General features: G+C 48.7%; 1 long non-coding RNA gene across 1 annotated transcript in view; it reads left to right on the top strand.

The window, feature by feature from the left end:
- The window catches only part of LOC115473761, a 1,161,257-nt gene extending 1,138,095 nt beyond the window's left edge, over nt 1-23,162 (top strand). The window contains exon 3 of the long non-coding RNA XR_003942740.1: nt 23,123-23,162. This is a non-coding gene — a long non-coding RNA (uncharacterized LOC115473761). The remainder of the gene's footprint in view (nt 1-23,122) is intronic.
- Nucleotides 23,163-25,325: the final 2,163 nt, after the last annotated feature.

The raw sequence follows: 25,325 nt of genomic DNA, 5'->3' as shown, positions 1-25,325 counted from the left end.
GGATACAAATGCAACAAATAATACAAATACATAGTATAGTAATAGCATGTAAGAAACATAAGTATACGCAACAAAGAAATAGAGAGGGGATGGTGATAGAAGTCTAACACGGTCCATATTTAGCTGTGTCGCAGGAAGAATCAAGTTAATTTGAGTCGGGGGGGGGGGGGGGGGAGTAGGCCGTCTTAAACAGGTTGGTTTTCAGTAGTTTCCTGAAGTTAAGATGGTTATGGATAGATCTCACAGTTTCGGGCAATGCGTTCCACAGTTGAGTACTTATGTAAGAAAATCTGGGGGGGGGGGGGGGGGGGGGAGGGTTGGTTCCAGAACCTGAAAAACCTCTTTAGTCTAAAAACCTATTATCGAAAGGGGTCACAAGTGGAGGAGTGGCCTAGTGGTTAGGGTGGTGGACTTTGGTCCTGAGGAACTGAGTTTGATTCCCTCTTCCGGCACAGGCAGCTCCTTGTGACTCTGGGCAAGTCACTTAACCCTCCATTGCCCCATGTAAGCTGCATTGAGCCTGCCATGAGTGGGAAAGTGCAGGGTACAAATGTAACAAAAATGAAATAGATACTATTGGAGATTCTACATGGAATGTTGCTACTATTGGAGATTCTGTTGCTACTATTGGAGATTCTACATGGAATGTTGCTACTATTGGAGATTCTGTTGCTACTATTGGAGATTCTACATGGAATGTTGCTATTCCACTAGCAACATTCCATGTAGAAGCCTGCGCGGCCACATTGGTGATCTGCAAGGGCCGACTTCTACATGGAATGTTGCTAGTGGGACTCTGGGCAAGTCACTTAACCCTCCATTGCCCCATGTAAGCTGCATTGAGCCTGCCATGAGTGGGAAAGCGCAGGGTACAAATGTAACAAAAATAAAATAGATACTATTGGAGATTCTACATGGAATGTTGCTATTCCACTAGCAACATTCCATGTAGAAGCCTGCGCGGCCACATTGGTGATCTGCAAGGGCCGACTTCTAGTGGAATAGCAACATTCCATGTAGAATCTCCAATAGTAGCAACAGTGGAGGAGTGGCCTAGTGATTAGGGTGGTGGACCTTGGTCCTGGGGAACTGAGGAACTGAGTTCAATTCCCACTTCAGGCACAGGCAGCTCCTTGTGACTCTGGGCAAGTCACTTAACCCTCCATTGCCCCATGTAAGCCGCATTGAGCCTGCCATGAGTGGGAAAGCGCAGGGTACAAATGTAACAAAAATAAAATAGATACTATTGGAGATTCTACATGGAATGGAATGTTGCTGCTATTGGAGGATTCTACATGGAATGTTACTATTCCACTAGCAACATTCCATGTAGAAGGCTGCACAGGCTTCTGTTTCTGTGAGTCTGACGTTCTGCACGTACGTGCAGGACGTCAGACTCACAGAAGCAGAAGCCTGCGTGGACACATTGGGATCTGCAAGGGCCAACTTCTACATGGAATGTTGCTAGTGGGACTCTGGGCAAGTCACTTAACCCTCCATTGCCCCATGTAAGCCGCATTGAGCCTGCCATGAGTGGGAAAGCGCGGGGTACAAATGTAACAAAAAATAAAGAATGTGAAGCATTACAGTGTTTATTCAACGCTGTTCAACTTTATGTAACCCTTGCATAATTCTTTGTTACCTCGGGGGGGGGGGGGGGGTGGTATGGGAGAATAGTGCAGGCATTTGGTGGCTCCCACAGGTGGGGGTTGCATAATTTGGCTCCTGTCGTGGTCCCACTGCAGGTGCTGAAGATTTGGGGCTGGAGGATAATTTCCCAAGTCACTGGAGGCTTGTTTGATGCTGGGAGCTGGTGGCAGGAAAGGCCCTGGCTCAGGAGAAACTCGAGGCTGGGCCGGGAGTCTCTGTACATGGCGTGATGTAACCGCATATGTTCAGCACTGATGTCATGGGCTCGCGTGTGTGTGGAGGTCCCATTCTTTTTTCCAAAGAAGTGGGGAGGCAGGGACCCATATTTATAATTAAATAAAGTGGCCAGGAGGCGGGAAATGGCCCACATAAATGGGGCTTGATGGTGCCCCGGTTCTGGCTTCATGTGTGGTAATTGCACAATCACACCTACGCAGTGGGGAGAAAAAGCCCCAGAGACCGCTGGGAAGTGAGGGGGGGCCAGAGAAAGCCCCTTAGAGGCCCAAAAATAGCACGAAAAGTCACGCATGCCAGTTCCATTAATGGAGACTGACACTGACACCTGACTTATAAAGTACAATTTTAAAGTATTTGAAATGCTTGGACACTGTTATAAATTACAGAACTTAGGTGCTCAGAGGTGCCGGATATGTACTGTGACTTTCTTTAGGAAAGTTGTATATTGTGAGGAGCCTAAGAGAAGGGGCCAGAAAGTCTGTAGGGAAAAGGGCCGGGGAGGTAAACCTTACCCGGAAACCCCAGGAGACTACAGGTCCCAAAGGCCCCGGCACAGATTGTCCTCTCCTCATACAAAGAGCGGTCTTTCCCCTTCCTCTGCGAGGCAATAAGACTACAGTTCCCAGCAATCCCCGGATAAAGCACCTGGCCTGGCCAGGAGGAGTGTTGAACACTACAATTCCCAGGCTTCTAAGAGGGAGGAGGGTGATTGGCTGGGGTGGGTGGGGGGTCTAATCAGGAGGATATCATGTAGCTGAGGGAGAGCCCGGAGGTGGAACCCATGGACTGGCAACCCTTAGAGGGAGGACAGGGAGGCAACTGTGGATCAGGAACCTATGGATGTCTCACCTCTGGCCAAGGTGAAAGGGGAACAATTGAAAGGGCTCATAGCAGCCTTGCTGTCTAGCTTGGTGGGGGGAGAGAAGGTTTCTGAGGAGGGAGAAAAGAATCCGATAGAACGCTGAGCCCTGACCCATGTGGGAGGATACCGGGAGTTGGTGCTGGTATAGATACGGGAGGGGGTTCCTTCAGCCTCTGCTAATTCGTAGGAGGAGGGGTGAAGGAATAAAGGGTTGAAGCTGAATGCAGTAGAACTGTCCTTTATCTAAATGAACTCTGACTGAAGCTGGGCGCCCTCAACTGCAGTCCGTCGCGGGGACGACCAAAGTTCACGGAGATGTGTCGGAGGCGTAGCGAAGGGGGGACTTGGGCGTGCTTAAGAAAAGGGCGTCCCTGGCGAGCATTTGGTCAACTTGGTCCATTTTATTTTCATGACCAAGCCTCAAAAAGGTGCCCAAACTGACCAGATGACCACCGGAGGGAATCGGGGATGACCTCCCCTTACTCCCCCAGTGGTCACCAATCCCCTCCCACCCTAAAAAAAAATATTTATTTTTTTTCCCAGCCTCAAATGTCATACCCAGCTCCTGGACTGCAGTATGCAGGTCCCTGGAGCAGTTTTAGTGGGTGCAGTGCACTTCAGGCAGGTGGGCCCAGGCCCATCCCCCCCTACCTGTTACACTTGTGGTGGTAAATGTGAACCCTTCAAAACCCACCCGAAACTCACTGTACCCACATGTAGGTGCCCCCCTTAGGGCTGTGGTAGTGGTGTACAGTTGTGGGGAGTGGGTTTTGGGGGGCTCAGCACACAAGGTAAGGGAGGTATGCACCTGGGAGCAATTTTTGAAGTCCACTGCAGTGCCCCCTAGGGTGCCCGGTTGGTGTCCTGGCATGTGAGTGGGATCAGTGCACTACTAATGCTGATTCCTCCTACGACCAAATGCCTTGGATTTGGTCGTTTTTGAGATGGGCGTCCTCGGTTTCCAATATGGCTGAAAACCGGGGACGACCATCTCTAAGGTCGACTTAAATGTTGAGATTTGGGCGTCCCCGACCGTATTATTGAAACGAAAGATGGACATCCATCCTCTTTCGATAATAGCGGTTTCCCCGCCCCTTCATGGGGCCGTCCTGCGGGGATGCCCTCAGGAAAACATGGGCGCCCTGTTCGATTATGCCCCTCTAAGGGGCCCTTTTACTTTGGGCTAGCGGTAGTTCCACTTCCAGCGTCTACCATTTCCGTAGCTAGTGGAAATATTGATACAGTATTTATGGAGGGGGTTACCCTTCACTGGCTCCCTATCCGTTTTCGCATCCTGTTCAAACTTCTTCTACTAACCTATAAATGTACTCACTCTGCTGCTCCCCAGTATCTCTCCACACTCGTCCTTCCCTACACCCCTTCCCGTGCACTCCGCTCCATGGATAAATCCTTCTTATCTGTTCCCTTCTCCACTACTGCCAACTCCAGACTTTGCGCCTTCTGTCTCGCTGCACCCTACGCCTGGAATAAACTTCCTGAGCCCCTACGTCTTGCCCCATCCTTGGCCACCTTTAAATCTAGACTGAAAGCCCACCTCTTTAACATTGCTTTTGACTCGTAACCACTTGTAACCACTCGCCTCCACCTACCCTCCTCTCTTCCTTCCCGTTCACATTAATTGATTTGATTTGCTTACTTTATTTCTTGTCTATTAGATTATAAGCTCTTTGAGCAGGGACTGTCTTTCTTCTATGTTTGTGCAGCGCTGCGTATGCCTTGTAGCGCTATAGAAATGCTAAATAGTAGTAGTAGTAGTAGTACCCGGCGCCAGCTCAGGGCCACGTTTACCGCAGCTTAGAAAAAGGGGCCCTCGAGTACTAGATCCAAAATGTCGAGAATGGCCGATTTTCCATGTCAAGGGCTCGTAATGAGTCTGAAAAAATTACATGTTTGAACTTCTTTAACTTTTTCTTTTTCACATAAAAGGATGATGAGGTTTGGCCTGTTCTATTAGTATTACAAACAGTTTGCTCAACAGAATTGATTAAAACCTCATTTTTTTTGTTTCTGGTAACTTCTGTCACTTTTCCGAGAGATGGTCACGTAGCTCAAACTGATATTGCGAGGTGAACTTGGAATTAATTTACTGTCAATGTTTATGAGTCCTAGATCAGATTATGGATACTCCCTTTGACAGATCTTTTTGTATTTCCTTACGGGATAATCTTCTCATCAGAATAAATAATAAAATGATCCATTTGAAAGAAACCAGATTTGGTTCTTAGAGCATGTTGCTACTTCTGACTCTCTTTCCAGTTCTACAGTCTGAATACTCATTACCTGATAATCAGTATTTCAAACGGTTGCAACTAAAACATTGTGTTTTGAAAAACAGCATCTCCTCCTCAGTGCCGTAGCGAGGGCTAATGGCACCCGGGGCGGGTCGCCGCTGTGCGCCCCCCCCGGAGCGCAACCCCCCCAGACCGCATTCTTACCTGCGGGAGGGCCGATCCGCCCCGAGTGCACGTCACTCGGAGCTGTGTCGGCCCCGCTGGTTCCCTGCTCTCTCTGCCCCGGAACAGGAAGTAACCTGTTCCGGGGCAGAGGGAGCAGGGAACCAGCGGGGCCGGCACCCCCCCCCAAGCGCGTGCACCCGGGGCGGACCGCCCCTCCTGCCCCTCCCCCCTTCCTACGCCACTGCTCCTCCTCAACAGAGCTCAACACGCTCCTTCCACTATTCCTTTTGTGAATCAACTTTATGCTTCAGGACATGTTGCATCTCATTTTTATAAATGTACGATACAAAAGTAATACACCCTGCGTTCAGGTGTACAATTCATCTGGGAAACGAACTTGAACGTTTATTTATTTATTTGTTGCATTTGTACCCCACATTTTCCCACCTATTTGCAGGCTCAATGTGGCTTACATAGTACCATCAAAGGCGTTTGCCCAGTTGGTGGATAACAAATACAAAGTTGTATAGTGATCGTATGAGGTATAAGTGGAGGGTCGGAATGGATGAAGATTGCGTGTTGTCCTGTGCGATCATAGTCATTCTGTGTTGGTAGGTGAAGAGGGTTATGTGCGGTCGTTGGGGTAGGCCGTTTTGAAGAGGTTGGTTTTTAGTGATTTCCTGAAGTTCAAGTGGTCGTGGATTGTTTTCACAGCTTTTGGGAGCCCATTCCATAGTTGTGCGCTTAAGTGGGAGAAACCGGCTGCGCAAGTCTTTTGCAATTTGGGTAGTGTAGGTTTAGGTAGGATCTTGACGATCTGACTTTGTTTCTTATTGGTAAGTCTATGAGGTCTGTCACGTATTCTGGAACTACGCCGTACATGATTTTGTGGACTAGGGTGCAGATTTTGAAGATGATCCGTTCTTTGATTGGGAGCCAATGCAACTTTTCTCGCAGGGGTTTCTTTATCCTTGCAACAATGGACTAATGTTTGAACCTCAGTACGCAGACCTTTGTCTTCTTCTACTTACACCTAATCATTGTGGCCTCCTTTTACCAAGCTGCGGCAATAGGGGGCCTGCACTAGCGTCAGCGCATGTTTTTCACATGCGCCGAAGCCCTCTTTTACCACAGCGGGTAAAAGGGAAGTCTCTCTTTCCAGCAGGAAATGTCCGTGCGGCAAGTAAAGCACTTGCCGTGTGGCCATTTCAGGGGGAGCCCTTACTTGCCCCCCTTTGAGGTGGCGGTAAGTGTTCCTGCGCTAACCAAGCGGTAACCGAGCATCACGCAGTACTGCCCAATTAGCGCCGGGTACACTTCAGTGCTACAAAAATAAAGATATTTCTGTAGCACCGGATATGACAGCATGCTAGGGGTGGAAAGTACCGCTGGGCTGCTGCGGTAGCCTGGCGGTAATTCCTGTTTAGTGAGCGGGTAAGCCCGTGTTGGTCTTACGGCCACTTAGTAAAAGGAGCGCTCTATTTGCTGAGATCTAAAACCCTAAGGGCTATATAGAGAGCACTGCAGTAATCCAGGCCACTAAGGACAAGCGAGTGAGTCAGGGTGACCAGGGCAAAGGGTCTGAGGAGTTTCTGCATGGAGCGAATTATGCATAATTTAAAGAATGAGCACATAACCACTGCAGAAACCTGCGCAGAGAAGGTGAAGGAGGTGTCGATAATGAGGCCCAATATTTTTGTTGCTGACATGAAAGGAGAACAGGAGCCCACAGCAGGTGGCCTGAGTGAACAGAGAAGAGAAGAGATTCAATACCAAGTTTATTGTGGTGCAGTCAGTTTGCTATTTGAAGAAGCCTGGAGTTCACATCAAGGATTTGAAGTGGGTCAGAGGGATCAAGGGTGCAAAGGACCTGGATGTCATCGGCGTATAAAGCTGTAAAGCGTAGGGCCTCAAGGAGTTTGAGAAAAGGTGTTAGAAAAATATTGACGAGAACAGATGCAAGAATGGAACCTTGAGGGACCCCCGAAAGCCCGTGAAAAAGGCAGTGAGGAGGTACTGTTATAGTGGACGGAATAGCAGCGATCCAAGCCAAGAACTGTGGAGACAGGTGTGCGCAATTAGTGTGTAGTATAAATAGACATAAAAATCCTTTGCAAGCAAGGGAAGGTTGACAAATGGAGGGTTAAGATTAGGAGCAGACCAAACTGATGAATTTATTAGCTAACTACACAATGTATAGGATTAAAAACAAATACTCAACACGGCCGTTTCACCCTTATTGCAGGTTGCATCAGGGCCAGTAAAAACTGTCAACTACTACTGACTACTACTTAACATTTATAAAGCGCTACCAGGGTTACGCAGCGCTGTACAATTTAACACAGAGGACAGTCCCTGCTCGAAGGAGCTTACAATCTAAAGGACAAAAAAGTGGAGTCAATCAAATTGGGGCAGTCTAGATTTCCTGAATAAATGAATAATGGTTAGATGCCGAAAGCGACATTGAAGAGGTGGGCTTTGAGCAAGGATTTGAAGATGGGCAGGGAGGGGGCTTGGCGTATGGGCTCAGGGAGTTTATGCCAAGCATAGGGTGAGGCAAGGCAGAAAGGGCGGAGCCTGGAGTTGGCGGTGGTGGAGAAGGGTACTGAGAGGAGGGATTTGTCCTGTGAGCGGAGGTTACGGGTAGGAGCGTAAGCGGAGATGAGGGTAGAGAGGTAATGAGGGGCTGCAGACTGAGTGCATTTGTAGGTTAATAAGAGAAGCTTGAATTGTATGCGGTACCTGATCGGAAGCCAGTGAAGTGACTTGAGGAGAGGGGTGATATGAGCATATCGATCTAGGCGGAAGATAAGACGCGCAGCAGAGTTCTGATCGGATTGAAGGGGGGATAGATGGTTAAGTGGGAGGCCATTGAGGAGTAGGTTGCAGTAGTCAAGGCGAGAGGTAATGAGAGAGTGGATGACAGTACGAGTGGTGTGCTCAGAGAGGAAAGGGCAGGAGGAGGGGGTCGAGAGGGTCGTCGGCAGGGGGGGCAAAGTTAGTGGTGGCGGCGGTGGTGGGGTTGGCAATGGCGGGGGGTTCGGTGGCACCGGGGTGTGTGTGGCTAAAATATGCCCCCTCACCTCGGGCTCTGGACCCCTTCCTGCCAAAGTCTGGCTACGCCACTGGGCGGTAGTTCCTTTTAGTAAAAGGGCCCCTTTGAATATCGACCCCATAATTTACCAGTCTCTCATTAAGAAATGCTGGGTATATGCAGGACTTTTTTTGAGGGGGTACTTGGGTGTACTGAGTACGGGCACCTTTTCCATTGTCTGCTAAAATTGACCCATGGACCCCAAGTTTTAATGAAAGAGCTCAGGCTCTACACACCAATTCTGCCATACCATAGACTCTGTGACTAGTTACAGGGTGCCTGGCTGTGGTGGGGTGGGTCCCCCAATGATCACCCCACCCCTGAAGGCTGGCCTGTCACCTTTTTTGCTAGAAAAAACGCACTGGGTATATGTGACACCTAATTAACACTTGGGGGTAAACTGATTTGAAATTTTACTTCCATTCACACATCAAAACCTTTGCTTCTGGTCTTGCTGTCTTCTGATATATAGCAGGGTTGGATAGGAAAGCAGCATGCAAAGAGTTAAGAAGACAAACTGCTCAATTAAAAGCCGTTATTGTTTTTATTTCTCTCAAATTAGAAAGCGCCTGGTGATACATTCCAGATGGCAGTTTCACTTGGCAGAAGAATATTTTCAGGCTTAGCTGCTGCTTTCTGCATCGAATGCTTTGCACGCCTGAGCCCGTTTTCTACCTGCCTTGACACTGGTGTCAAGCAAAATCTGGGGAAACTAGTGTTGCCTTGCAACCTGCACAAATGGATCTTATCAGCTGAGGCCGTTGCACCCGGTGGCGTTTCGGCAAGGCCACAATTTGCAAAAGAGCCAGAGGTGAATTAATGCTGGCAAAAAGCTTTACCTCAGTGTCTAGACCTGTCTCCCTCTCCCCCCCCCCCCCCCCCCCCCCCCATGGCTGTGCCCCTAAAGCACCACATGAAGGGCACGGAGAGAAAAGTAAGGAGAGGCAGCAAAGGTTTAAAAAAAGGAAATAGAGGCAAAGCTCTAGTGGAAAATGAAATTCTGATTCGCTTTCAAAGGAGAAAAGTTGTACCTTCTTGTAATAAAAGTCCCATTGCGCTGTTTAAAACTGATTTAAAAATATCCCAAACAGAATTTCAATATATCTTATAAAAATATGTATTGATTAATGATATACATGTGTATATACCCCTAATTCTGTAAAAGTTACCAAAAAATTGAACACACAATTTAATTAAATAACAGCTAATTAGCGTCAATAATTGGTTTTTTTAACAAGTAATTTTTGGCACTAATTAAATTTAATAGAACTTTACATGCGTACATTTAGGCATGGGATATGCGCCTAAAATTTAGACATGTATTGAAAATGGGGGCACGGAAATGGGATTGTCATGGGTGGAATGGGGACATTCCTATAATTAACACTTGTTGTTCAGCCCTTTCACTGGCTGTGATAGACTGCAGCTTAAACCAGAGTATAGAGCATCACTGTGAACTTTTTACCCCAAAGTCCTCTCTCAGGCATTGTATGACTTTGACAGAGTTTATGTATTTATGTTTATCTGACTTTTCATATATAGGGCCAGATGCACTAAACTTAACGGGCCAGCAACGTGGTTTTTAAACCAGTTCTAGCCAGTCTAGCAAGGAAGTAGTAAAACAAGGCATGCACAAAAGGGTTCTCCGAGCCATTTTCCTGTCATGGTAGCAGTTAATGAAAACGGAGTGCAAATGAGCTAATTAGTATTATAATGCGCATGCAAGGCAGATGCACAGCCGTTTTCCGACCCCATGCACGGTGGAAAACCTAACGGGAGGTCTGCACCTCTCGTTGGGGCTGTGCGGGACCCATGCAGAGGAGGACACCCATCGCAAAAATCGGAAGAAAAAAAAACGTCCAAGTGCTCGTCAGGGACGTCCTTTTTTTTCTTGAGTGAAGACGTGTATGAAGCCGTCTTTGGCATGCAGCTCCTTGTGACTCTGGGCAAGTCACTTAACCCTCCATTGCCCCTGGTACAAAATAAGTACCTGAATATATGTAAACCGCTTTGAATGTAGTTGCAAAAACCTCAGAAAGGCAGAATATCAAGTCCCATTTCCCTTTCCCTATTTGAGATTCTACATGGAATGTTGCTACTATTGAGATTCTGTTGCTACTATTTGAGATTCTACATGGAATGTTGCTATTCCACTAGCAACATTCCATGTAGAAGCCTGCCCTTGCAGATTAGCAACGCGGCCGCGCAGGAGACAATTTCTGTCTCACAGAAACAGAAGCCTGCGCGGTCACATTGCTGATCTGCAAGGGCAGGCTTCTACATGGAATGTTGCTAGTGGAGGAGTAGCCTAGTGGTTAGTGCAGCGGACTCTGATTCTGGGGAACTGGGTTTGATTCCCACTGCAGCTCCTTGTGACTCTGGGCAAGTCACTTAACCCTCCATTGCCCCGGGTACAAAATAAGTACTTGAATATATGTAAACCACTTTGAATGTAGTTTCAAAAACCTCAGAAAGGCGGTATATCAAGTCCCATTTCCCTTTCCCTTTCCCCTTATGCAGTTAAGTGCAATATTCAGCACTTAACCACCTAAGCAACCCTGCATACTGGGGTCCTTTTACTTAGCCACAGTAAAACGTGGCCCGCAATAGTGTGGGCATGTGTTTTTGGTGCTCACTGGACCCATTTTTTAAATGGGGCAGTAAAGGGCAGAGCGCTACAATGAAAGGGAGCGTGTGGCTCAGGGGCGTAGCCAGACTTCGGCGGGAGGGGGGTCCAGAGCCCGAGGTGAGGGGGCACATTTTAGCCCCCCGCCATTGCCAACCCCCCTCCCGCAGCCATTTTCTGACCCCCGCCGCCGCCACCACCATCATAACCCCCCCTGCCAACGACCCTCTCGACCCCCCCTCCCGCCGCCAACCCTCCCCTGCTGTCGCCATCACCAACCTTTGCTTGCGAGCCCCTTGTGCAGCTATTTGCTGCCTGAGTCCTTACCATCAGCCAATGACCTAGTGGTAAGGGCTCAAGCGCTACTTGTGCGGTAATCATGCAGCTCGTGCCTATGTATCCGCACTGCTGATTTATGCCAGGAACGCCCCCCCCCCCTCCCACAGGAGAAAATAGAAAAATATTTTCTACCGCCAGAAACAGTATGCGCCAACTTTGAAATTACTGCCAGGTGGGCATGCTAACCAGGCAGTAATGTCGACTTGGTGCATGCTACACGTCTGGTAGTGCTACCGCAACTTTGTAAGAGGGTCCCTTAACCACCTAAGCAATACCGCATACAGCTAGGACTGACATTTTTGTGGTCCAATTTAATCGCTAAACTTAGGCAGTTAAGTACTGAATATCGGTACTTAACCACACACGTGCTGACTCCGCCCACAAAAATCCGGCTTTACGATTTATCTGGCCACCAGCCTTTTTTGGTTGGTTAAATCATTTTGATCATCGACCTATATAGTCAGGGCCGTGCCGACACGGTAAGCGAGGTAAGCATGACAGGAGGGCGCCATCCTCTGGGGGGCGCCCTGCCGCACCATGCTTACCTCGCCCTCTTCTCCCCAGATCCTTGTCCTTTTTTTTTTTGTTTTTGTTTAAATTTACCTCTCCGGCGCGTGGCAGCATAGCGTTAGTGAGGAGGCGGTGCTCCCCCGCCCCGACGTGTCAGTCTCTTCCCTTCGCTCGGTTCCGCCTTCTTCTGACGTCAGAAATGACGTCAGAAGAAGGCGGGACACTGAGCGAAGGGAAGAAGACACGTCGGGGCGGGGGAGCGCCGCCTCCTTCTTACTAACGCTACGCTGCCGCGCGCCGGAGAGGTAAATTTAAACGAAAAGGATCTGGAGAGAAGAGGGCGGGTAGTGTAGCAATTGTTTTTTTTGGAGGGGGGGCGCGCCGGCGGGGCCAACTGCAGGGGGGCGCCGGAGACCCTAGGCACGGCCCTGTATATAGTAACATAGTAAATGACGGCAGATAAAGACCTGTACGGTCCATCCAGTCTGCCCAACAAGATAAAAATTCATTTTACATGGTATGTGATACTTTATATGTATACCCAAGTTTGATTTGTCCTTGCCTTTCTCAGGGCACAGACCGTAGAAGTCTGCTCAGCACTGTTCTTGTACTAAAAGTTCTGAAGATTCTGGAATCCTAAAGAGTTACAAGATTCCGGAATCCCAATGAGTAGCAACATTCCATGTAGAACCCCAAAGAGTAACATAGTAAATGACGGCAGATAAAGACCTGTTCAGTCCATCCAGTCTGCCCAACAAGATAAACTCATTTTACGTGGTATGTGATACTTTATATGTATAACCAAGTTTGATTTGTCCTTGCCTTTCTCAGGGCACAGACCATAGAGGTCTGTCCAGCACTGTTCTTGTACTAAGTTCTGAAACTAATGTCGAAACCCCTTAAAATTTACACTCCAGCCCATCCATATCTATTCAGTCAGAACATAGACCATAGAAGTCTGCCGAGCGCCGGTTTCGCTTCCCAATTACCGGCGTCGCCACCGCTAAGATTCCATGGATCCATTCCTTCTAAACAGGATTCCTTTGTGTTTATCCCACGCACGTTTGAATTCCATTACCGTTTTCATCTCCACCACCTCCCGCGGGAGGGCATTTCACGTATCCACCGCCCTCGCTGTGAAAAAATACTTCCTGACGTTACTCCCGACTCTGCCCCCCTTCAACCTCAATTCATGTCCTCTAGTTCTACCATCTTCCCGTCTCCAAAAAAGGTTCATTTGCGGATTAATACCTTTCAAATATTTGAACGTCTGTAACATGTCACCCCTGTCTCTCCTTTCCTCCAGGGTATACATGTTCAAGTCGGCAAGTCTCTCCTCGTACGGTTTGCAACGCAAATCCCATACCATTTTTGTAGCTTTTCTTTGCATCGGTTCCAGTCTTTTTACATCTTTAGCAAGATACGGCCTCCAAAACTGAACACAATACTCCAAGTGGGGCCTCACCAACGACTTGTAGAGGGGCATCAACACCTCCTTTCTTCTGCTGGTTATGCCCCTCTCTACACAGCCTAGCATCCTTCTGGCCACGGCTGCCTATTTCAAGTAAAACATATGCCTCAAACAGCATGTGAAGCAAATTCTACTACTACTTAACATTTCTAAAGCGCTACTAGGGTTACGCAGCGCTGTACAATTTAACATAGAGGGACAGTCCCTGCTCAAAGAGCTTACAATCTAAAAGACAAGTGAACAGTCAGTCCGATAGGGGCAACCAAACAATCAAATTGGGGCAGTCTGGATTTACTGAACAGTAAGAGTTAGGTGCCCAACGCAGCATTGAAGAGGTGGGCTTTAAGTAAAGACTTGAAGACGGGCAGGGAGGGGGCTTGGCCTAAGGGCTCAGGAAGGTTGTTCCAAGCATAGGGTGAGGCGAGGCAGAATGAGCGGAGTCTGGAGTTGGCGGTGGTGGAGAAGGGTACAGAGAGGAGGGATTTGTCCTGTGAACGGAGGTTTCGGGTGGGAACGTAAGTGGAAATGAGGGTAGAAAGGTAGTGTTTCTTGTCTCTATTTCTCCTTGCTGTTCTTGTGAGATGTGTGAACCATTTAAAGTCCAGCTCCGAGCAGCCAAATCTCCACCTGCTTCCAGTCATTGGGAGTCTCACATTTTCCACAGATCTGCAAAGGAATGTCCTGTCAACTTCTTCCTGGTGTCTCTGTGAGAAATGCAAAGTGGAGCTGCAAAAATCTGATAAAATGCGCTGTGGATTTCCTGAAGAACTGAGTTCAGTTAATTCAGAACATCTGGACATTTTCAGGTGTTGCAATTCTACGGGACATCTGTAGGTTTTCCATTGAAGGACATTTTGAAGGCTTTTTGCATACCCTGCTGTACTTATAAACGGGTCTCCACTTTCTATGTACTCCAAAGCATTTATGTGAAACATTTTTGCTTTTGTTTGGAATAGAAGGGTGTCACCTATAACCGCCGAGAGACTGAGCCGGGCCCGGGGCAGAATTGTCATTGCTGCTGCCGCCCCTTCCTTCCCACCCGCCCAACCACCCGGCGGCTGCTTTCCTCAGGTCGCACATGCTCAGTCTCAAAACTGAGCATGCGCGGCCTGAGAGCCCAGCAGCTGCTAGGCAGGCAATGCAAGGGGGGGCCCAGCGTCAGAATTTTCTCTCTCCTGCTCCTGTCGGGACGCAATCACCCAGTTCCTGTCAGGAGCAGGAGAGAGATAGAGACCCCTGTGCCGTGCTTTGCCCCCCTGCCCCCCCCCCCCCCCCCGATGAACGGATGGCTGGGATCACACTCGGAATCGGTCACTGTGCTCCTGCTCAGGACATTCAATTTAGGAGTCTGCTGCCTGAACAGTTTTGGATTCACTGAGGAGGTGAGTGGAGGAGCTTAATGGTTAGTGCAGAGGGCCAAGAAGCAGCGGAACTGGGTTCAAATCCCTCTGTGGCTCTTTGTGACTCTGGGACGTTACTTAACTTTCCATTGCCCCAGATACAACACTGAGCGGTTCTGTTATCAAACAGCAGTACAAAAGTCACCTTAGTTCATCGACACTAAGGCCTTTTTTACCGTTGGGGTAAAATGGCTGATTTTCCAATTTTTGGTATTAATGGCCATGCACTAATTTTCACATTAGCATGTGAGCCCCTACTGTCGCCTAGGGGGTCTTTTACTAAAGATTAGTTCCAGTTATCTGCAGCAGGGCCCATAGGAATAAAGTAGTCCCTGCTGCAGAAAACGGAACTCTCTATTCCTGACTGTTTAAGCTAATCTATCACGATTGAACTTTAACCCAATACCTTTTATTTCTCATTGCGAAAATGAATTCTCTTTACTTGATTGCCTAATCCACTCTGTCACCTGCATTATAACAATGTACTTCTCATTCCGGAATTGGTGATCGCCATTACGGAACAATGTAAGCCACATTGAGCCTGCAAAAAGGTGGGAAAATGTGGGATACAAATGCTACAAACAAACAAACAAATAAATAAATAAATAACTTGAGCTAAGCTTTAGTAAAAGACCCCCCCCCCCATTTTGTAGGCAGTAGGGGCTCATTTGCTAAACCTGCACCAATTGGTTAACGCGCGTGATTAGCACATAACATTCCCCTCCCTCTGGGGTGCATCAAATGGGGAGAAACTCTCTCTTATATGATAGGCCCCACCCGGTGCATCCCAGATTGCACCAGGTGGGGGCGAAGCACCGCAGTTTTGAGATCACAGAGCCCAGAGGCAGGAGTGAATGGGCATCGCTCCTGCCTCCTTCTAGGAACGAGGGCTAGAGGGTCATGGGTTGGGGGTAAGGGTTACCACTAGACTACCAGGGCAATTTTTAACTTGGGAGGGAAGGAGTTGGCCAGGTACCACTGGACTACCATTGTGGAAGAGACGCTTGGAGCAGCCTGTCCTAAGGCTCTTCAGAGCCCTTTCACTAAGCCACATAGGCGCCTATGCTCGCCCAACATGCACAAATTTGAAACTAACACCCGGCTACCGCGTGGCCATGGCAGTAATTTTATTTTTTTACGCGCGTCCACTAAGTGCGACGGAAATTTTCCAGTGTGCAGCATTAACCGGGTGGTAATCGGCAGTGTACGTGCACTAACGATTACTGCCCAGTTGATGTGTGAGACCTTACTGCTAAGTCAATGGGTGTCGGTAAGGTCTCAGGCCCAAAATGGGCGCGTGCCAATTTTTATTTTGCCGCGCGGCCATTTTCGATAAAAAAGGGCCTTTCTTGCAGGTGCATTGAAAAATGGACCTGAGGGATGGAAGGAGGGGGGCCTCTGGACCAACTTGGAATTATTTTTTAGGTTTGGGGGAAAGAGGGTCAGGAGGTACGTCAAGCTCTATCTCTGGCCGTCTTCAAATCTAAGCTAAAAGCCCACCTTTTTGATGCTGCTTTTAACTCCTAACCCTTATTCACTTGTTCAAAACCCTTATTTTATCATCCTCACTTTAATATTCCCTTATCTCTTGTTTGTCCTGTTTGTCTGTCCTAATTAGATTGTAAGCTCTGTCGAGCAAGGACTCTCTTCATGTTCAAGTGTACAGCGCTGTATACATCTAGTAGCGCTATGGAAATGATAAGTAGTAGTAGTAGTAGTCTTTAGGGTTCTGGAATCTTGCTAGTCTTTGGGATTCTGAATAGAATCTTGTTACTCTTTGGGATTCTGGAACCTTGCTACTCTTTGGGATTCCGGAACCTTGCTACTCTTTGCCCTTATCTCTTGTTTGTCCTGTTTGTCTGTCCTAATTAGATTGTAATCTCTGTCGAGCAGGGACTGTCTCTTCATGTTCAAGTGTACAGCGCTGCATATGTCTAGTAGCGCTATAGAAATGATAAGTAGAAGTAGAGGGTCAAGGCAAAAGCTTAAAAGTGGTTGGGTTGGGGACTATTAGATCACCAGGCTATTTTTTTAATATTTGGGGAGTCCAGGGCAAAGAGGTCAGGTTGGAGAGAGAGAAAGGGTGCCGCTAGACACCTCTCCTCTCAACCAATGTCCTTCTAATGCTGCCCTGTACCTGGCAAAAATGTTCTCACGGTAAAGACACATGAGAAGCTTTCTTTTCAAACATAGCTGCAGGGTGCATAATGACCACATTTAAATGCGGTCTGTGCTAATGGTTTCAGCGCCCGCTGTGATACCATTTGTGCACGCCTCCCACTCTAACCTGTGTGCGAAACCAACAGCCTGTTAACACTGCTGATACTTTTGAGCATTGACCCCCCTCGCTTAGCCATCTGAAGAAGTGGGAAGAGGGAGCAAAGAGAAAATTAAAAAAGATCAAGGGTTCATTTTACTAAGGTGCGCTGAAAAATGGCCTGCGTTGGTGTAGATGAGTGTTTTGGATGCGCGCGGGTCCATTCTTCAGCGCACCTGCAAAAACGGCCTCTTTTTTGGGGGGGGCCGAAAATTTCCGCGTGGCAAAATAAAAATTGGCGGGGCGTCCATTTTGGGCCCGAGACCTTACCGCCACCCATTGACTTAGCGGTAAAGTCTCATGCGTTAACCGGGCAGTAATGGTTAGCGCTCATACACTGCCGATTACCACCCGGTTAACGCTGCACGCCGGAAAATGTCAGTCGCATGTAGTGGAGGCGTGCAAAAAAATGAAATTACCGCCCCAGCCACGCGGCGGCCGGTCGGTAGTTCCAAATTGGCGCGCGTTGGGCTTAGTAAAAAGTGCCTTAGTGATTTACAGCTCTTCCAGAAGAATCCTTTTATGTGATGTCAGCTAGTTAATAGTTCCAGCCTGTCAGGGGTTTCTCACCTTCACTTTACTGAATAAGTACAAGAGTTCTGGTCCTGGTGGGGCCAAACCACAATGGCCGACGTGGTGCAGCAGCAGAGAAATGCAAGTTTGCCAAGCTGAAGCCCCAGAGGCTCATTTGACAGCCTAATGGGACTCAGAAAGATGGTCAGTCCTGTGGCTTAGATTTGCATATCTTTGCAAATGCCAGTGGTTTTCAATGTCCTATTTTATTATCTTACAGGGTCCCTTAAGCTCAGAGTCAGGCATCAGCTACTGTAAAACAGGTCTGTTGGAAAGTAAATAACAGTTGAAAACCAGCCCTGAAGACATTTGCAGTGCATTGTGGGAAGAACATTCCTGAAGCTTTTCCTGAGCAACAGCAATTCCTGCTTAACTAGCAAAACTGAAACTATGCTCCCTGTTTTGTCTGACTTTTTATAAACACAGCCCTTGCCCTTGAGATTCTTTGCATTTTAATCTGGAAACGCCATCTTTCGGTGTTCTTGTCCCCCCCCCCCCCCCCCCCCCCCTTTCCCTTCTGCCGAATGCACCATAACAGACAGCATATGTCACCCGGGAACAATGACGGGCTTGTTCCGCAGAGTCCAAGGTGCGCTTGTTTACACAAGGCCCGTCACTTCTGTCTTTCACCTTGCCATGATTTCTAACCAGACTCCCTTTCACAGTGCTGAGTCTGCTGGCATGGTGCCTGGGACTGTGTTTACTTTTACAGGCTGAGGAGCACCTGGCAAGGTGAGGAGAGACAGAGAAAATATGAAAAAACAAGAACACGACGAGGACTGTCGGATTGGATCACGCCAAAGGCCTACTCCACCCCACCACCCTAGACTCCTGAGTGCAAGGAGGAAGTGTGCAAGAACAAGACGTCTGAAGTGTGCAAGGAAGTTCTCCGCCTGTGGTCATACAACCTTCCAGTATCTAGCAAGCCCAGTTAGATCCACTGAACCTAACTTTGACAATTTCGCTAAAGAACCTGCAGGGCCGCCGAGAGACTAGGCCGGGCCCGGGGCAAAGCCACCCCGCCGCTGCCATCCCGTCGCTCCCCCCATCGCTGCTGCCTCCCGTCGCTCCCCCGCCGCTGCAGTCCCCGGTCTCACCTGCCTGCCTTCACGGTTCCGAGCCCCCTGCATTCGAAGTGGCAGTCACAGATCGCCTCTCTTCTGGCCTTCCCTCCCTGTGACACGCCCTCATCTGATGTAACTTTCGGTTTCCGCGAGGGCGGGTCACAGGGAAGGAAGGCTCGAAGGGGGGCGATCTGTGACTGCCGCTTCGAATGCAGGGGGCCCAGAGCTGAGGAGGCAGGCAGGTGAGATCGGGGACTGTAGCGCCGGTGGCCTGACCCCGGCGCTGGGCCCCCTTGGAGGCCCGGGCTTGGGGAATTTTGTCCCCCCTGCCCCCCCCCCCCTCGGCGGCCCTGAAAACCTGCGATTGATCTATGTATAACCCTGTTTTACTATTCACTTTCACAGCCAGGGCCAGTCTTAGCAATTGCAGGGCCCTGTGCAGACCAGTTCAGTGGGGCTCCCCCGCCCGCCACCATAAGCCATGATTTATCAGAGTTTAAAAGGAGGTTTAGAGCTCTTGGAACCCCACCTCGCCCCTTACCTTGATGTGCATCCAGCACATTTCAGTAGAGAGCGGCAGACAGCGTCAGCGATTTTCATATCCCGTCAGCTGCCGAGCCCAGTGCCTCCTCGCTGCCGCATCCCGCCCTTGTGGAAGCAGGAAGTGACATCAAAAGGGGGCGGGACACAGCAGCAATGGGGCTCTGGGCTTGGCAGCTGAAAGGATATGAAAATCACTGGCGCTGCGTAATGCTCTCTACTGAATTGTGGATGCACATTAAGGTACGGAGCAGAGAGTTGTTCCGAGACAGGAGGAGAGACGTGCCAGAGATGCAGGGGGCCCCTAGGAGTGCGGGGTCCTGTGCGACCGGCCCTGTTTACAGCATCCTGCTTGTATAAATTCCACAGATTAACTCTAGGTGGCTTAACCAACTAGGCAGTTGCCTGGGGTGGCATTCTAGGAAAAACAGCAGGTCCTGGCAACCAAATATGCAGAGAACTATCAGTATACAATTCTTTACCTGCTAGGAGGATATGAATTTTTCAAATACTCATCTACCTTTCGGAAACTGTCCTCAATGTGTGAATATATAGGAAAGCAGAGTATGATGCCAATTTCTTGCAGGATTGTTTTGGGAACAGTGATGGTGGTGGCAGGGGCGTAGCTATGTGGGGCCACGGGGGCCTGGGCCCCCGTAGATTTGGCCCTGGACCCCCCTGCCGATGACCCTCTCGACCCCCCCCCCCCCTGCCTCCAACCCGCTGTCAACCCGCTGTCGCCGTATGCTACTTTTGCTGGCGGGGGACCCCAACCCCCGCCAGCCGAGGTCCTCTTCTTCCTTCGTTCTGTTTCTGAGTCCGACGCCCTGCATGTTCAGAAGAAGAGGACCTCGGCTGGCGGGGGTTGGGGTTCCCCGCCAACAAAGGTAGGTGATGGAGACTGCAGGGGAGTGTTGGCGGCGGGAGGGGGGTCGAGAGGGTCATCGGGGGGTGTCAAAGTTGGTGGTGGCAGCAGCGGCGGGGGTGTTGGCAATGGCGGGGTGGCAGCGGCGCCAGGGGGGCTAAAATGTGCCCTCTCACCTCGGGCTCTGGACCCCCCTCCCGCCGAAGTCTGGCTACGCCCCTGGTTGGTGGGTCCTCTTAAATATAGTGGGGTCAATATTCAATACGATTTAACAGACCAGAAACGGCTTCTAGCTGGTTAAATCGCCTGTTCGAGACAGTACTAACCAGTTAGTGCTGAACTAAAAAACCAGCTATAATTGGGGGCATTCTGGGAGTGGAGCCAGCACTTGGCTGGTTAAGGGCTGATATTCAGGACGTAACCAGCCAGGTTAACCACATAAATAGGACCACATAAGAGTCAGTCCTATGCAGGTCATTGGGCCCCCCCCGCGCCTCCCCATCCACACACTGCTGCCCCGTTCCCTGCACACCAGTGTGCCCTCTGGTTGTCTAATGACCTCTTCGGGGGCAGGAAAGAACCCCACTCTTTCCTGCCCATTGCTGCTGCTGCTCTGCCCGGCCCTCAGGAAAGTCTCAGCAGCCATTTTGAAAATGCGGCAGCACCGGGTAGAGCAGGAAAGAGTGGGGCTCTTTCCTGCCCCCAAAGAGGCTGCCAGACCACCAGGGCCCTTCAAGGTGGGACCTGGGAGGGTGCACTAGTGAATGGGGAAGCAGTGTGTGGATGGGGAGGCGCAGGGGGCCCAATGACCCTTACTGCCTGGGGGCCCAGAGCACTCGGCGAGCTGTAGTTTCGGAGGGGGGAGAGAGAGCCTCTGGGCCCCCTAGAGCCTCTGGCCCTCGGGCACTGCCTGGTTGCCCGTACGGTCAGTCCACTCCTAGCCCTATCTTTATGCAGTAACCCATAGCTGGTTAAATACTGAATATTGGACTGAACCGGTTATGTATTAGCCAGTTCCACAAACCCAGAAATTCAGTGCCATGCCCGGACAGGGTCTGGCACTGAATTTACAGGTTTATTGGCACAGCCGGTTTAATATCGGACCCTTTAATACTGTAGTTGCTTGGAGACGGGGAGGTTCCACAGGACTGGACATGAGAAGATGTGGTTCCTCTTCACAAAAACAGTGACAGAGAAATAGTGGGAAACGGGCTACTAAATCTCACTTTGGTGGTTGGGAAACTAATGGAGACGCTTCAGAAGGAAAGGATAGTGAGATCCAAGATAACGTGGTTTTTGCCAAAGGAAAAGCAAACGAATTTGATCGATTTCATAAAGGTCTCTGCTTGGTTCAGTCTTTGTTGTGAGGCCTGACAGTCTCCCGTTCGGCTGTGCTGGTGCACAGAAACTCAAGAGCTTCTTTCCTATCTGGGAAAGTACATTTTCGGACCTATGGCCTGACATCCATAAGGCAGCGATGCAGAATGAGCTCCTGGAAATGCCATTCTCTCTGCCAGAAGCTGTCTTATGCTGAGGATTTCATAACCAGCCTGTGTTCAACTGCAGGGCTCAGTTTCTCTTCTGGCTCCTATCTTTCCCTTATGTCTTGGGTAACAGGTGCTGATATAGGATTGTAGCGAAATGTTGTGGGTGCTGGAATGTGCCCCAGTTGTAGGTCCTCAATAAGTCAGGCTACTGTGATGGAGCTGGAAGCATGCAACTGAGTTAAATATAGTCAGGACAAGGAGAGTCTAAGAGAGTTTTCAGAGCTGGGCTGGTGAGTTACAGGAAATTTGGCTTATGGTTCAGCTCTTGGAAGCTGCCAGTGTCAAACGCTCTACACTGGCAAAGGCTGAAGAGATAGAAAACTCAGCAAAATGCAGCAGAGATCAAAGAAGACACTGTACCAGAGAAGCAAGAAATCTCTGTGCGTTTACACAGTACAGACCTCTCCAGCCTCCCAGATCTTTCAGAAGATTCCTAAGGTTTTCCCTTCCTCCCAACTCCCTGCTTAGGTAACAGGATTCCCCTCTTTCCTCTTCCCTTTGCTCCTTCTCCCTCACATCTCCTCCCTCCCTTCCTTATGCTTCTTTCAGGTTTGCTCATAATTTTTTTGTCTTCCTCATCATATTTCTTCTCTCTCTCCTTTTTTGCAATAAGTCCTTCTCTGTGTCTTTCACACATCCTGTGGGGAACTTGGTGCGATTCCCCTGCAGCTCCTTGTGACTCTGGGCAAATCACTTAACCCTCCATTGCCCCAGGTACAAATAAGCACCTGTATGTTTTATGTAAACCTCTTTGAACTTAGTTGCAAAAACCACGGAAAGGCGGTATATCAAGTCCCATTTCCCTTTCCCTAGTTGAGATTCTACATGGAATGTTGCTACTATTTGAGATTCTACATGGAATGTTGCTAGTGGAGGAGTAGCCTAGTGGTTAGTGCACTGGACTTTGATCCTGGGGAACTGGGCTTGATTCCCACCGTAGCTGCTTGTGACTCAGGGCGAGTCACTTGACCCTCCATTTCCCCAGGTACAAGTAAGTACTTGTATATACCACGTAAACCACTTTGAATGTAGTTGCAAAAACCATTTCCCTTGTCCCTAGTTGAAGTTCTAAATGGAATGTTACTACTATTTGAGATTCCACATGGAATGTTGCCACTGTCAGTGCAGCGGACTTTGATCCTGGGGAACTGGGTTCAATTCCTACTGTAGCTCCTTGTGACTCTGGGCAAGTCATGTGACCCTCCATTTCCCCACGTACAAGTAAGTACTTGCATATACCACGTAAACCACTTTGAATGTAGTTGCAAAAACCATTTCCCTTGTCCCTAGTTGAAATTCTAAATAGAATGTTGCTACTATTTGAGATTCTACGTGGAATGTTTCTAGTGGAGAAGTAGCCTAGTGGTTAGTGCAACAGATTTTGATCCTGTGGAGGTGGCTTCAATTGCCACTGCAACTCTTTGTGACTCTGGGCAAGTCATTTAATTTAACCCTCCATTGCCCCAGGTACAAATAAGTACCTATAAATACTATGAATGTAGTTGCAAAAATCCACAGAAAGTACCATTTCCCTTCCCCTTTTAAGTTCAATGTAGCCCCTCTGGAATTGAGTACCAGAGTGTGGGGGTCTCTGCATGCAATGGTGTAAGCCCAGGACTGGATCAACTCTGTCAGGGGAATCTGGACCTAGTTGGCAACTCTAGGCTCAGCCTAGTCTTATAGGCCGAACTGCTGTTACACAGGCCTAAGAAGAAGATTATAGAGCAATCCTGGATTTCTGATGACCCATTCTAATTTATTCTAGCACTCACAGCATTAATCCAGGAGTGGCCTAATGGTTTGGGTGGTGGGCTTTGGTCCTTGGGAACTGAGGAACTGAGTTCGATTCCCACTTCAAGCACAGGCAGCTCCTTGTGACTCTGGGCAAGCCACTTAACCCTCCATTGCCCCATGTAGGCCGCATTGAGCCTGCCATGAGTGGGAAAGCGCAGGGTACAAATGTAACAAAAATAAAATAGATACTATTGGAGATTCTAGATGGAATGTTGCTATTCCACTAGCAACATTCCATGTAGAAGGCTGCGCAGGCTTCTGTTTCTGTGAGTCTGACGTCCTGCAGGACGTCAGACTCACAGAAGCAGAAGCCTGTGCGGCCACATTGGTGATCTGCAAGGGCCGACTTCTACATGGAATGTTGCTAGTGGAATAGCAACATTCCATGTAGAATCTCAAATAGTAGCAACAGTGGAGGAGTGGCCTAGTGGTTAGGGTGCTGGACTTTGGTCCTGGGGAACTGAGGAACTGAGTTCAATTCCCGGCACAGGCAGCTCCTTGTGACTCTGGGCAAGTCACTTAACCCTCCATTGCCCCATGTAAGCTGCATTGAGCCTGCCATGAGTGAGAATGTGCAGGGTACAAATGTAACAAAAATAAAATCCCAATGCATAGAATACAGACAACACATACTGGCCATGTAATGGGATATACCGGACTTGGCGATCGCCTTTACAGTACTATGTAAGCCACATTGAGCCTGCAAATAGGTGGGAAAATGTGGGATACAAATGTAACAAATAAATAAATATAAATTGAAAACCAGAACTGACCAAAAGAGGTCATTATCCTGGAACTGGGTAACTTGGCAGCTCTGCAAACCGAACAAAAACATTATGAACTAGGTGTGTTGAAAATACACAGAGACTCGTTGTGTAATGGATAATAGCTTAGGTTTTCATGTTTTTGTTAAGCTTAAATGAAATGAGACTATAGCCAGCGTGAGCCCTTCTCACCTCTCCGTAACAATAGTAAAAGCAGAGCGACAGAGTCAACATTCCAAAAGGTCTTTTGCTAACAGAGAAGTTTGGAGCGGTTCCACATTTACCTGGAGTGTCTCAGATAAGTTTAAATACCACAAGATAATACTTTGCACAACAGAAGTAACTTGCCTGCCAGCCATGTCTGTGGTTTCGGCACGGGCCCAGAGTTATTCACCTGCAGTCATTAAGTCTGAGTCAGACACTGGTTCTCATTGTTAGCTCTCTGTTGGGGAGATGGCAGGGGCTGTGGCCCGCAGCAGGTGACAAGTCCATGAAAATGAAACAGCAGGCTTTGATTGCATTCCATGGGTTTCCTCCTTCGGAGCGGTGAGCTGTGGGCATATCTGCCTCGTGCCACCAGCAGTAGAGTGAGAAAAGATGATGTAAGCGGTGCCTGTGTTTACTGCATTGCCATCGTGTTGGTGGTGTTCATCTCCATGGATTGGTCAAGTTTTTAGAATCTGTTTGGCAGATATTCAGCCGATGGGGGTCAGTGTATGTTTGCCACCAGCTGTGTTCCCAGATATTCAGTACCAGGCCATATCTGAGCACTAGCATTCAATATTCGGTTATACGTTGGCTGCAAAACGTTATGTGGTTCAATGCAATATTCAGCTCTTCACCGGATAAGATGGGACTTCTCTTTATGCGGTTATCTTGTGTGGTTAAGGGCTGAATGTCGGCTCTTAACCGCATAAGTGCCAACTGTTCAAGGCTCTCATAGACTTGTTACCATAAAGTCTCTGATATCTTGGAGTATAACCTTGGCACCCCAATCATCTGAAGTCTCTATTATTTTTATGAAGTCTCTTTTATTGAATAAATCACAGATAATTTACTGACAGACAGATGTTCAGAGGTGCTGCTCCAGGGCATAGAGACTCCTTAATCTGAGAGCTGTTGGAGGTGGAGATCTGAGGAGAGGTAGCTATATTGTGTGTGTGTAGGGGGGGGGGGGGGGAGGATAGTTGAACAGGTAGAAATGGTTCAAAGCTGGGTGACTGGAATGTGCGATATCTCATTAGGGAGGAGATAT

The sequence above is a fragment of the Microcaecilia unicolor genome, chromosome 7, assembly GCF_901765095.1.
Source record: "Microcaecilia unicolor chromosome 7, aMicUni1.1, whole genome shotgun sequence".
NCBI lineage: Eukaryota > Metazoa > Chordata > Amphibia > Gymnophiona > Siphonopidae > Microcaecilia > Microcaecilia unicolor.
The sequence above is the reverse complement of the archived record's forward strand: the minus strand, read 5'-3'. Positions and strand labels throughout refer to the sequence as shown.